This window comes from Rousettus aegyptiacus, unplaced genomic scaffold (genome assembly GCF_014176215.1).
Source record: "Rousettus aegyptiacus isolate mRouAeg1 unplaced genomic scaffold, mRouAeg1.p scaffold_m13_p_3, whole genome shotgun sequence".
In the NCBI taxonomy this organism is placed as follows: Eukaryota; Metazoa; Chordata; class Mammalia; order Chiroptera; family Pteropodidae; genus Rousettus; species Rousettus aegyptiacus.
This window is the reverse complement of record NW_023416306.1, coordinates 21,761,168-21,775,216: the sequence shown is the minus strand read 5'-3', so window position 1 is coordinate 21,775,216 and position 14,049 is coordinate 21,761,168.

Sequence of the window (14,049 nt, the reverse complement as noted above, 5' to 3'; positions counted from 1 at the left end):
AAGAGTTTGTGGACTCATGTGTTTGTTTTTGTGGTCAGGTCTCCATCCATATACTCACTGTCCTTCTGTTGGTTTGCTTGGGCCTTGTTTTCTTTTGTTCCCCAGAGACTTAGGCTCAAGGCGCCTCAAAGAACAAAACCCCATGCACCATCTGTCTACGCTAGGCCTGCTCCCTGGGGACACCCAATCTCAGGGAAATACTACCATTTACCCAGCCAACCAAGGAAAAACCCAGGTGCTGGCCCCGACTCCTCCCTCACCCTGGCCCCTCACCTTCGATACGTCCTCAGGTCCAGTCATCCACTTCATAACACCCCATGAACCCATCTGCTTCTCTTCGTGTTCATTCCAGGTGCTGTAGGCTCAGCTTTCATTATTTGTCAAGACCCCCACAACCTCTACCTATCTGGTTTCCTCCGGTCCTACAGACCGTACGAGGCAGCCAGAACAGAGGCAAATATGATTCTGTTGCTCCCTTTCTCAAAATCCCTCAGACCCTCTAGTTCCATTCTACAGGCCCCTGCCGCAAATCTCCTCCCGCCAGGCAGCAGTCACGAAGAAGCCCCCCAGTTATTCTTGCTCTATCTCAGCGGTCCCCAAACTTTTTGGGACCAGGGACCGGGGACCGAATGAGAATCTAATGCTCCTATGAGAATCTAATGCCTGGTGATCTGAGGTGGAGCTGAGGTGGTAACACTAGCGTTGGGGAGCGGCCGCAAATCCAGATGAAGTTTAGCTCGCTTGCCCACTGCTCACCTCCCGCTGTGCGGCCCACTTCCTAACAGGCCACTGACCGGTACTGGTCCACGGCCCAGTGGTTGGGGGCCCTGCTCTATCGAATCACCATGCCTTTCCACATGTTGCTTCAATTGCTTGGAACATTTCCCTCCACCCCCAAGCTGGCTAACTCCTCTCTGCCCTTAAAGACTCAGCTCAGATTTAACTACTCTGTTCCTCAGCTTTTTCATCTTATAAAATGAGCATAATAATGGTACTTAACTCCTAGGCTGTTGGAAGGAAAAAATGAGTTAATCCATGTAAAGCATGAAGAACTTCCTGGCAGTTTGATCAAGCTTAGCTATTATTATGCCTTCCAGGGAGCCTTGACCTTGAACCATATTCCCCATATAGTCCCACACTTCCAGCTTCACGACCCTTAAGAAACTGATTTCAAATGGAATCATTAGACTTTGGATTCCTCGAGAGCCTACACAGGGTCGTATTTATTTCTGTCTCTGCTCAGAGAAGAACAGAGCACTGAAGGGATAGAATGAATTTTAGTTGAATGAATAAGTAAATGTTCAAGCCAAAGGCCCTTTTACCACTGCCTGAAAGTCGTTCCAAATGACTTATGGCACCTGCCTCTCACTAGGACTTCTGACAAAATACCCTGAGATGTCTGGGCTTCTGACCCACTTTTCACGAAACACAGAAAACCCCATCAACTCTCCATGTTAGCGGCATGACAGGCAGGGTGACTCTCTCTTTCACTTTAAATGGAAGTAAAAAATGAAGAGGAAAAGACTTAGTCATCACCATCGACCTTGGCAAATAAACATTGCTATTACATACTCCAGAAGTCAAGGAGCGACACATAATTAGGCACAGGTTCAATCAGGAGAAAGAGACAGGTTAGGTGAGAGCTTGGTGCTTAAGAGGGGCTCATTTGCACTGCAAAAGATGTGGGGATGTTGATTTTCATGCAAACGCTGTCTCTAAGATTCCCGATTAAATAAACACATTGATATTTTTGAGGCCCAACTTAGACAAAATGCTTTTTCTGAGAAAAGGAGCAGGGAAGTTGAGTAGATGTGTTTCTGAGTGACAGCAGCAATTTTATTAGGATTTTACTGGTTTTCCGATTATAAAATAATAAATTTTCATTGTGAACACCTTGGAAAACACAGAAAACAATAAAGAAGAAAATAAAAATCTATAATAATCTTATCATGCATTGGGTCCTATCACCCATTTGATTTAGTAGCTCTACATTCAGTAACTTAGTAAATGATCTCATCCAGTCCCATGGCATTAAATGCTATCTTTATGCTCATGATTTTCAAATTAATATCTCTAGCTCCATCCTCTCCACCAGCTCCAGACTAGATGTCAAGAGACAAAGACTTGTGGATATTTAATAGCACCAGAAACTCAATTTGGCCACAATAAATCTCTTGCTTTTCACCCTCTCCTCATGAAACTGTTTTCTCCTCTGATCATCCTCTTTTTAGTAAATGTCATCATGACGCCCAGTTGCTTAAGCCAAAAACTAGAAGTCATACCCTAACCTTCACACGTATTTTATCAGCAAATCTTAATTCTGCCTTCAAAAAACAGCCCAATTTCCTACATGTCTTCCATATCTACTGCCATCACCCAAGTGCAAGAGGCCAATATTTGTTGCTTTTAAGACCAGTCTGCTAGCCCAGGTCCTGCTTTCTCTGTTCTTTGTACAGCAGTCAGAATTACAGCTGGTTGTTTTAAGATTGATACCTAAAAGTAAGATTGCAAAAACAAACAATTTAAGGTCTTGATTATCTATGTACATTCAGCTAGAGTGACAGAAATCATCTCCCAATGTGGACTGCACCGGCAATGTCTGAGTGTCTGACTTTTAAGATAGCACCCTGACTTGTGCTACATATGAGGCCAAGAGCAAACTTGGATCTTTCCATTGGTTCTTATTTCTATTTCTGCTACTGACTGAAGCAATGATTACTTCTTTGATCATTTCATATCAATGTAGCAGTATGAATTTTCAATCTATGATACAAGTGAATCAAAAATATAACTTTGTAAATTTTTTCTCATAATTGAACTTAGTATCTATCTGGAACTCCCATGTTGTCTACTGGCAGAAAATTCAATCTATTTAATTATAGATAAACTCAATCACTTGTGGTTTTTTTCTGTCACCTCAAGTTTAAACTCGGTCAATTTAGATCTTCTTCACCTCTTCCTTCTGCTCATGACCTGGGATTTACCTAAATTTATGGAGGTAGTGGAGTAGGAATGGGCTTTACAGAATTCTGGTCCCAGACAGAAAAAAGGGAAGAGGATCTGGTTTATAGCTGTCATCTGTCCTTGCTGGAATCTACTAAGAACCTTGTTTATTGTGGTTTTGGTTAATCCTACTTTTATCAACTGAGATGTCCCCACCCCACCATCAATTCTGGATGTCAAATGGTCCAAGTGATCTATGCCTGAGCCTCTATCAACCATTGCTAGACCCTCTTGGGGCCACAGGAAACTTCCAGACACCACTCCATGACAGTCTGGGGCCATGAAAGACAGAAAGGTCTGTCGTTGTCTTTCTGGGGATACTGGGGCCATTTCATTTCTACTTCTAGTCTGTCATGCTGCCTCTCTTGGGTTGCACTTGGGAAGTTCTGCACAGGTCCTTTTTGCAGGCTTTCCAAACATAGCCAAGGGTTCTATTATCTCCTGGCCTGAGATTAAGCTTAGGGAGGGAAGGATTAGTGTGATAGACCAGGAGCCACACTGCTTCTCAGCTGCAGGGAGCCAGTGCAGGGAGTGAGTGCAGTCAGCAGATGGTGTCCAGCTGTGAGCTCCTCCCAGATGCAGGAAGCCACCTGGCCCAAGGTCATACCCTTCCCAGAGCAGCTTGTATTAGATGACTGAGTATCAAGGTCCAGCCATTCCACTCAACATATAACAACTTTGGTGAGTAATATTTGCTCCAGAGCTCCCTACGGCCAAGGTTTTGGCAGGCTTGCATCCCAGTTCAACTTATCCCTGTGTGCAATTCTGCTTCCTTTCCCTTCCTTCCTGAGGTGTTAATTTCTCATTAGCATTTTGAGCCCAAAATTTATCTTATAGTTTACTTGCAGAGAACCCAACCCGTAATATTATTGAAGATGAGCCACATTCAGGAGCCCTTCTGAGGAATAATGCAACTCTCTCCTTTCCTCTAGGATTTCCCCCAGCCCCCTACCCCTACCCCACCCCCATCCCCCTACCCAGATGAGCCCCTGGAATCTCTGCAGGCTCTACAGAACTAGGCCACTGACTTTTATAATATCTTAATATATTGTTAAATCTTATACATTTCTTTATATTTTACATATTCTTTAGGTGTTTTTTATATATCACCATGCAATCTCCCCAAATCTATTGTAATTAGCTTAGCATCTGGCACAAGAAAAGCGAAGCTTTCAAAACCCAAAACCCTTTTCTATCAATTTTTTTTTTTTTTTAGCCAGAACTCTGAAAAGGCTCTTTTTTGAAACTCAAGATTGAGAATTGATGCCTTTGTTCTCTTTTGTTTGTCTGTGGCCTGCCTTCCTGGAGGCAATGAGCTTAGATTGCCCTAGCTCTGCCTGAACCCATGGAAGGTTCCCATGATCTATTAGAAATGTAGAGATCTGTGTTTGTGGGATATGGAAAATACTTGGGTTAACTCAAAGTCTCTTCCTAGCTTATTTGCCAAATATCTGTAGCCTTCTAAACACCAGTGAAAACAGTTGGAGCTCAAGTCTGTGCTGGTTCTGAAACTCAGAAATGGAAGGCTAAGTCACAGCAAGTGTGAGAGCTCTCTAAAATCATAATTGTCAGTACTCTAAGTGAAAAGACATTTTACCAAGAACTTGGAAATAAAGTTTCCCCAGAAAAAGATATGCAAAGTCACCTGAAATAGACAAAGGAGCACTCAAAAGAGTAGGGCTCTATGGTACTGAAATAGATAACGCAGTTCAGAAGATTGAGTTAGAAATTTTAAGCTCTGTCAAGAGAAAGTCTCAGAGGCAGATGTAGACAGTCCTACTGGAAAGTCCTTCCCTATTGTGTAGGTCAACAGATGCAAAACATCTGTAGTATTAGTCTGTTAAAGTGGGGGCCCTAAAGGGAGCAAACACCGTGCAGTCCCTTCCTTTGAATCTGGGTTGGTCCTTCAACCAACAGACTACGAAGGAAATGATTCTGTGCCAGTTCTTAAGGCTGATAGCTTCAACTTTTGTGCTTTTAGGACCCCCGAGTCCCATGTTAGGAGTCTGGCAACATTGTTGGAAAGACCTTATGGAAAAGCCACAGGAAAGAGAGGACCTGAGATTATATGGAAAGAGAGGAATCCTGGCCATCCTAGCGCCCCAACCAAACCTAGTGATAAATGATCTGCCAACAGAAACAAACACATGTGTGCCCTCCAATCAGATCAGTAGAACTGCCCATCTGAGCCCAGCCCATTTTTGAAGAATTACATGAATCAATATGTTTTTTGTTCTAAGCCACTAAGTTTTGTGGTGGTTTCTTATATAATTTTAGTCAACTAAAAGGAGGCTGTAGCTTACAGGAGGGTTTTTAAGGCAGGCTCTCCAACTTATGGAATGAATTCATCACTCATCTTAATTAATGCCATTAAATATTGAATTTACCTTACTCCCTCTGTGCTAATTCCAGACTCACTCAACAACCTTCCAATCCATCCTGGATCCCATAGCCCCCACCCTGCCATGCAGCTCTGACCTGAAGGAAAGAAGGCTCTAGTAAAAGACCATTGAGAGTTTTCATCCTAGCTTGCAGAGGCTCATTTCTCACTATTGTCCTCACATGGACTTTCCTCAGTATGTGAGGGTAGAGAGAGAAAGAGAGCAAGTTCTCTGGTGTCTACTCTTATAGGGACGCAGATCCTAATGGATCAGTGTTCCACCCTTATGACCTCATTTAACTTAATTGCCTCATCATATGACCATACTGGGGATTAGGTCTTCAATATACAAATCTTGGGGAGACACATTCAGTCCATAATAACGGGTAAAGAATCAGATCAGTTAGGAAGTAAAGGAGAAGGGAGCTGAGGAAGTCCCTGTTGAGTGGCCATTATTTTCTGCGACCTAGGACACAAGACCACCGTTGATGATGAGAGGGATCTGGAGAAGGTGGAGGCCAGAGGAAAGGACCAAAGTTTTGGAACGGCAAGGGAAGGAGGAGTCGGGACAGCAGAAGCCTTTACAAGGAGGATTGAGAGCTTCGTTTGCAGGTGAAGGCGTAGGTCCGGAATGAAGCTTCTCCAGAGCATAGTTAAGCCCTTAAATTTGGAAGCCATCAACAACAGTTCAGGAGCAGGAGGAAAGGAAAGAGCAGTGAAATTATCCCAGCTAAGAGAGGAATGTGTGTGTGTCTGTGTCTGTGTCTGTGTGTCTGTGTGGTTTGCACGTTGGGTGGGTGAGTATAGAATGAGGGGGTTAAATGTAGTTGAAACACAGTCCATGGGATCCAGGCTAGGTTAATAACAGAGCAAAAATGAGATGGGATTTATAGGCTTGAAAATTTAGAAGGGATCAGAAATATTGGGATAAAAGTAAAGAGAGAGCTTAGAAGTACCTGAAAAATAGCCTCTCATTTCACAAGAACTCATGAAGGTTAATGGTTTCGTTTGTGTCTAAACCTGACAAAGCTGGTTTGGTAGCTGCTTGATCCCCCTTTCATGCTTTGTGCCGTTCTCTCTTGGGGTGGACTGCCTAGCCTGCACACACATCTGTTGGAACATTTTGTTACAAAGCTATAAAGCTAATGTGAGATTTGTATGAAGTTGTATTTATAAAGAGAGGCTCCTTAAAGAAGAACAATTCTTGAGAATTTCACCAAGTCAGAGGGACACAGTTCTTTAGCAGAGAGAGAGGTGATTAGTTGAGGTGTTTGTGACATCATAATTACAGGTCAGTGGTGGAAGAATTCTTCCTGGATTGTCCTCATTCATGCCTATATTCCTGGCATACTTTAGAGGCCACTAGTTCTGCCACTCCTAGATATGTGACTGGCCAAATAAATTAACTTTCCTGAGTCTTTTTCCTCATCTTGAAACGGCTTCCCTGCCAGGGCTGTAATGTGGGCAGAATGAGATCATGGATATGAAGTAGTGCAAGGGTTAGTCATAATTACTGTCGAAGTGCTCAACTATCATAGATTTCTGTAAGCCTGATCTTTTTAGGAGACGACTGACCTAAAAGGGTGATCTGGGATAGGATTGCTGCTTTTAATGAAGCTCCTTCAGTTCTCATCTAGATCCACGGAGGAAAATGGAAAGATAGTTGAGTCTATGAAGGAGCAAAAGCTCGGTACCCGTGTCAGAAGCAGATTCTGGGTTTAAGTTCTCAAGCTTCAGCATGCCTCGGAATCGCCTGGAGGGTTCGTTAAAACAAAAGTGGGCTGCAGTCCACCCCTAGATTTTCTGATTCAGTAGTTCTGGGGTGGGGCCCAGGTATTTCCATGTTTAACCATTTTCCAGGTGCTGCTGCTGCCGTCCAGGAGACCATACTTTGGCGTCACTGACCTAAAAGAACTACAGATCCAATGTGGTGCATGGCTCCTCACGCAGCCCCATTGTCACAGCAGAGCCAGCTCTGCCTCCTGTCAGCAGAGGAAGACATATTTTATGTCACAGATTAGCAAGCAGCCTTGATCCTTCTTTCCCAGTCAGTGGCCAGAAGTGAAAGTCACTGGCCCTCAGTGATTAAACCCTAGAACTGGCTTGGCCAGTCATCCAGGGAAGAGGGTTTAACCATGCACCTAAATGAAAGGATGTGATTAATAAATGAGCTACTTCTGAAGTGGCTGTGAGGACAAAGCTGAGGTCACGCTGCATGGTGTAGGAGGCAGTGAGGAGCTGTTGCGCTTCTTCATGCTGGATTCAAAAGGGCTTCAGTGAGTTAGAAACAGCCAAACAATTTAACGCAGGGAAATAAGCACTAATGACAGGTAAAGGTGCAGGGAGTATAATCTGGCTTCTAAAACGCCTTCTCATACCTGGTAGTTACCAAATCTGTGAAATTGAGTCTGATTTCCACAAAAGAAACCAAATGCCAGGTATTTGCCTCTCCTTGCCTTCCCTACATTTAGGGGACCCAATGAAGGCTCTGCTCACCACTGTACTAACTTCGGACTCCACCGGAAATAAAGGACCCCAGAGGCAGGGATCCTGAGAATCCAGCCACCAATGGACAGAGCAACGCCACTGAGCTTCTAGAAGCATCTGGGGCAGCAGTCCAAGAGGCATCATAATGTACATTGGTGGTTTTGGGCGTGCAAGCTATGGAATCTAATGCCCAGAGAAGGCTGCACTGGTGCCGTCGCAAGGCCAGTGCTGGGCCTGGGTGACTGGTGATACTCCCGCTACGCAGCTTCCAAGCCTGGTGCCAGAGGGGTGTTTTGTTTTGTTTTGTTTTGTTTTGTTTTGTTTTGTTTTGTTTTGTTGTATTTTACTCATGGCTTTTGCTCACAACTAAGAACCCTGGTCAATTCAGAACAAATTTGAAATAAACTCTGAAACAAAAAACCTGATTTTGAGATCTGTTTTTCCATATATATATATATATATATATATATATATATATATATATATATATAGTCATTTTGAGCAAACCTCTCAGCCTATCTGAGCCTTAATTCCTTAAACTGTAAATAAGGAAGAAGAGTAATTTCTACATAAAGGTATTGGGGGAATAAAATGAAATAACAATGTGAAAGTGCTTTAAAAATCATAGCATCCGAGAATTTTGTGAGTTACTATTTTATGTAAATGTGCCATAAAGCACAGAGCTTCTCTATAACTGAGGCATTTATTTGGTCCTGCTTTATAAATCAGCGAGCCTTTCTTTCCCTCTGCTCATCAAAGTGTCTCTACTTAAAGCACTTCCACAATGAATTTTAATTAGTTGTTGACTAATCTGTCTATCCCATGAGATGAGGAGTTCCTCAAAGATAGTTTCTGATTGATCTTTGGTTTTCCCTTCGATGTCTACTGGTACACAGTAGGTTTACAATCCTTGTCAGTTGGATGAAAAAATTTAAAAATTTGCTGGGACCTCCATGAGTGTACCAGGAAGTGTTAAGCTCATATGCAACTCTCACTTTCTTCCTTTGCAACCTTTTTTGAACTGTAGCAAAATCCCCCAATGGACAAAGGAGCGATCAGATGGAATATGCTCCTGGCGAGGCTCCTGGTTGTCCTACAGGTGCAAGTGATGGACACAGTGGAGGAAACGCGGCTTAATTGGTAGCGTGAAAAACATTTCCCAGGTGCTAGGTTGGGTTGTAAGTACCATCTGTCCTGCCACTGAGAATTAAAGGGAAGAATACCTTTCTCTGAGTTCTGGGGACAGTGTAGGCATCAAGATGAGCTGTTGATATTAACTTGTCTGTGCTCCACCTGGATAATTGCAGGCCAGGGAATCTGTCTAGGGTTTCCATTTTGAAATCAAATGGATAATGCAGTGGCAGGCCTCTCGTTCCCAAGTGTTTGGTTGCATTTGTTAAAGGAAATTCAGGGGAGAATGAGAATTAAACTGTGGGGTTTTTTTGGTTTTTTTTGTGTTTTTTTTGCCTATCCTGGAAGATTTTAGATCAATATATTCTGCGCTATTTGATGTTTGATCTCCCAGTGGCAGAAGAAATAAAATTTATTTCTTCATTATGGCCCTGTCTTGTCTTAAACATTCTCTTTCATTTGTTTATTCACTCCACAATTACTGAGTTCCCATGAAGGGGCCAAGTCCTGGGTTGTCAGGTCCTAGGGACACCAAGGAAAATATGATATTGTTTCTGAATTAAGAAAATTCACTGTCGTAGATAGGAAGCGGGGAAGGGGGATCAGACATGGAAACAATACAACACAATGTAATAAAAAATATAATAGAAAGATTTTGGTGAAATTGGGGTGAGGGCCAGGGAGAGAGAGACAGAGAGAGACAGCGAGAGACAGAGAGAGAAAGAGACAGAGACAGAGAGAGAGAGAGAGAACCTTCAGCTATGTCCAGGGATCATAGTCACTGTCTGTTGTGTTTTCTGTCTGTTGTATTTTCTGTGCCTTCTCCCTCAATCTCTTTGAAAATGGCCTCTCCCCCATCATTGAGTTTCCAGCAATCTCCTTTTGTCTGAGTTAGTTTTGCTTTTGGTTTCAAGCATACACAACTCAATGAGTCCCAACTAATACAAGAATTATATAAGGTTGTCCACATAAAGCTGCATTTGAGCTTCAGTTTCTCACTTCAAGGAGGGCTGGGTGTTCCAGACAGACAATGGCACATGCAACACCATGAAAGACCAGGCCTGCCCTGGAAATGCTGAGATGTTTGGTACAGTTGCATTTTATTTACATGGTCCAGATGATTCTAAGCATGCACAAGTTGGAGATCCTTTCCTTTAAATAATACCCAACTTGTCAGATGGGTACTAGACTTTTTGGGGTGATCGCCTCATAAGTTATATAAATGTCTAATCACTAGGTTGTATACCTGAAACTAATATAATATTGTATGTCAACTGTAATTGAAAACTAAATTAAAAAAAAATAATAACCAACTATTCCCATCCCAAGAGTCTCCCAACTTTGTTCCTTCAATAAAGCAGATATTCCAATACCTTCATACCTGTTAACCCTCACAGTGACTCTGTGGAAATACACTTTTAAAAAATTTAACCCTCTATCTTTGGTTTTCAGTGACTGTATGCTTCTTGAAAGAAGAGCTAAATAATTAATGTACCTAATTATACTTCCTAAATTAAGGGACTACCTTTCCTGAGACAAATGCTGGCACCTGTAGTTGGGAAAATTTTTTTCCTAACACCAACGAATGAACAATCAATGAATAAGAAACACACATACACAAATATTGCCTCTCAGTCTTTTTTGGAGGTGGAGCATTACATGCATTCATGAATATTATGATTATTATCAATGCTTCTTTGCCTAATCCATGTGTGAACCTCATGCCTTACATCAAATAAATATAACTCAATGAAGAATAGCAGGCCCATATTCAGTAATAGTAATAAAAATAATAACATCCATTTAATATGTAACTTCTCTGCATCCGGCTCTATGTTAGGTGCTTTTATGCTTGATCCGGTTCTGTTTTTAGAACACCCCTGTGATAAGTATGGGCATCCCCATTTTTGAGATGAAGAAACTGAGGCCCCAGAGAATTTAAACAATTTGCCTACAGCTAGTGAACAACAGGAAAGGAAACTAAATGCTTCCTTTCCACCAGACTTACCTCCCTGCCTCTCCAATTGCTATTCCTAGCTCTCAAATCTGGTCTCAGTGTTCACTTCTTGGGGAGTGAGTTTCTGGCCCTTTCAGCTTCTACGGTGGGAGGTGAGCTTCTGGCAAAGACATCAGGGAAGAGAAGAAATGGCTGTAAGGAAGGCAGGCAGCAGCAACTGTCCCTCTGTGTCACATGGGTCACGGTTGTAGAGATTGGAAGCTATTACTCAGAGGAAAGAATAATGAAGAAGGCATGGATACTCTCTTCAAACATCCTAAGTCTCTCTTATGAGTGGCTTTAGAAGGTAACATTGGATGATGGTGGAGATTTCAGTAAGACTCTTCTAACACCAGTGCTCAAAAGAATGGGCTGAACCGAGGGGTGGTAACTCCAGGAGTTCGGACACCGATGGGAGGTGGTGGCTGTGGGAAGTGGAAGCCCCCTGGCCTCAGACAGACCTGGGTTGATCCGGCTCTGCCATACCTGAGCTCCGTGACAGGACAGATTATTTAAACTTTGAGTCTCTTTCTTCATTAACAATTAAGCCTAATAATACCACATCTGCAGGCTTATTATAAGAATCAGAGGTAATCTATGTTTAGAATCGCCATAGAGCAGTGAAGACGATAATACCATAACCATTGCTGTAAAGTGGGCATCTCACTTAGCACAACTGTTTTAGATTCAAGAATCAAATGGGAAATGTATGACCTGGAGCAGTCCCACCAGGTGAAAGGTCTTTCTTAACTACAACTTCCCAAAATGTGAACAATTTTCTTGGTGATTCCAGGATGACACTTTTAAGAGCAGTGCTGATTGGTGGGTGGCTGGAGTCTTTACGGGAACTTTTTCCTTTGTGCTGTTGCGGGAGGGGGCAGAGGTTCCCATACGATGTATACTTCATCTCCAAGAAGGGATCAAGTTCCTCTTTGACGTAACCACAGCAAGCCTGTTATCTTCCCTCAATCTCTGTAAAATTCTCACCACTGAGTTTACAGTTGATTGATTGTTCTTTCCACATACTATAATTGCTTCATTAGAGGCTTCAGATGGTTCATTGTGTTGGCAACTTCCTGTAAAACTGTCTGCACAATCAGGGCCAGACACATGCCACTTGAGTCCTCAGGAAGCGAAGCATTTGTTTGTTTGTTTGTTTGCGTGTATGTGTGTTTGTTTTCAAAAAGCAGCATACAATATGAGGTTTAATCCCAAGGCAGGGTGAGATTGTGCCAAATGGGGACAGCGCAGGGGCAGACAGATCTCCCCCTCAGTGATCTCCAGGCTGCAGGGCGTCAGTTAACCATGCACTGAGTAATGACTCCCTGATTTCTCACTCCAGCCCCATCTCTCTCATGAACTTCAGAAGGAGACAGCCAAATGCCTCAGGACAGCCCTCACCATAACCTGGATTATCCCTCAAGCGTCTGCAATACTGAATTTACAATCTCCACAACATCCTCCCTCCCCTGAGACCTGTATCCTCTGCCGTTCCCCATCTCGGCAAGCAGCATCACCATCACCGCCGTAACACCATCTCTGCTCATCGTCCACATGTCCTTCCTTTCAGTCATCCTCTGTGCCCAATTGCCAAGCCCCATGAATTCCTCCTTCTACACCTTTTTTCTCACTGGGGCCACGCCCTCATTTCCATGGTCACTTCTTTGACCTATTTCTTTCATGGACGACAGCAGCAGCCTCTTCTAGTCAAGCCCGCTCCAGGCCACAAGAGCAGAGCCATCTTTTTAAAGCTGAAGTCTGATAACATTACTCCTGTTTTTAAAGTCCTTCGAAAACTTTCCAATGTCCTTAGGGAAAAAATTCTTAGCTGGCCATGTTACATCTGATTATACTTTTTTCTTAGCATCTTGTATTCCTCCCTCTCCTTCTTTTAAAAATGTCCTTATTTCTCAGAACCCTCTGTACTCCCCAGAGTCAGAGGCCATGTCTTTCTTATTTCTCAGTAATTAACCCCATGATTATTAGGCCGCCGGCCACAAAGAAGGAGCTGAGGAACAATCTGGGAACCTGTACCCATGAAAGAACAAATACCAAGTATTCCCATGAGCCAACTTTTCATGCCCCGGTCCAAGATGGCTTCAGGCATGGAGAGAGGAACACTTCAAGAAGCAAATAAGAAGAACATAACAAATCAGCCAATCCTGAGAATGGGATACAGGGCCTTATAAACATGCCTTTCCAGCCTCAGCTCCACCAAATCCAACCGTCGTCTCCAAACCCCGTCATTGCACGATCTGTGCTCCAGTGACAGGAACTCTCTCTGCTCCCCAAACTCCCCAGGCCAGTTTATACCACGGTTGCTTTTGCACATGCTGTTCTCTGCCAAGAAGGCCTTTTCCCTGCTCTGCACCTGGGGAAATTCTATTCACCCTCGAAAAATCAACTCAGTGACCACTTCTTTGACTCCCTCAGGTAAACAATTGCTCCTCCCTTGTCTCGGTCAGCTTGGACTGTTAGAAAATACCATAGACTGGGGGGCTTAAACAATAGATATTTATTCCTCACAGTTCTGAAGGTTGGCAAGTCTAAGGTCAAGGTGCTGGTGTGGTCGAGTTCTGGTGAGGACTCTTCCTGGCTTACAGATGGCAATCTTATCTCTGTGTGCTCACATGGCAGGGGAGAGCAAGCTCTCTGGTCTCTCTTATAAGGGCACTAATCCCATCATGAGGGCCCCACCTTCGTGACCTCACCTCACCTCCCAAAGGCTCCACCTACAAATTCTATAACATTGGGGGTTAGGGCTTCAACATATGAATTTGAGGTGGGGGGACACAATCAGCCCATAATATCCCTCTTCCTTACTTTCACACCTTACTATATATAATTATTAAATGAATATGGTTATTGAACACTTGCTATGGGCTTCATATTCTTCATTTCATATAATTTTCAATAACTTTCTTAAGAGTGTGGTGCTTTTATCCTCATCTTAGAAATGAGGAAACAGTTTCTAAGTGGTAGGTCATTTGCCCAAAGTTACAGAATCAGCAAGTGGTGGCCCCAAGCCTAGATTCAAAGGCTCCTGACCCCA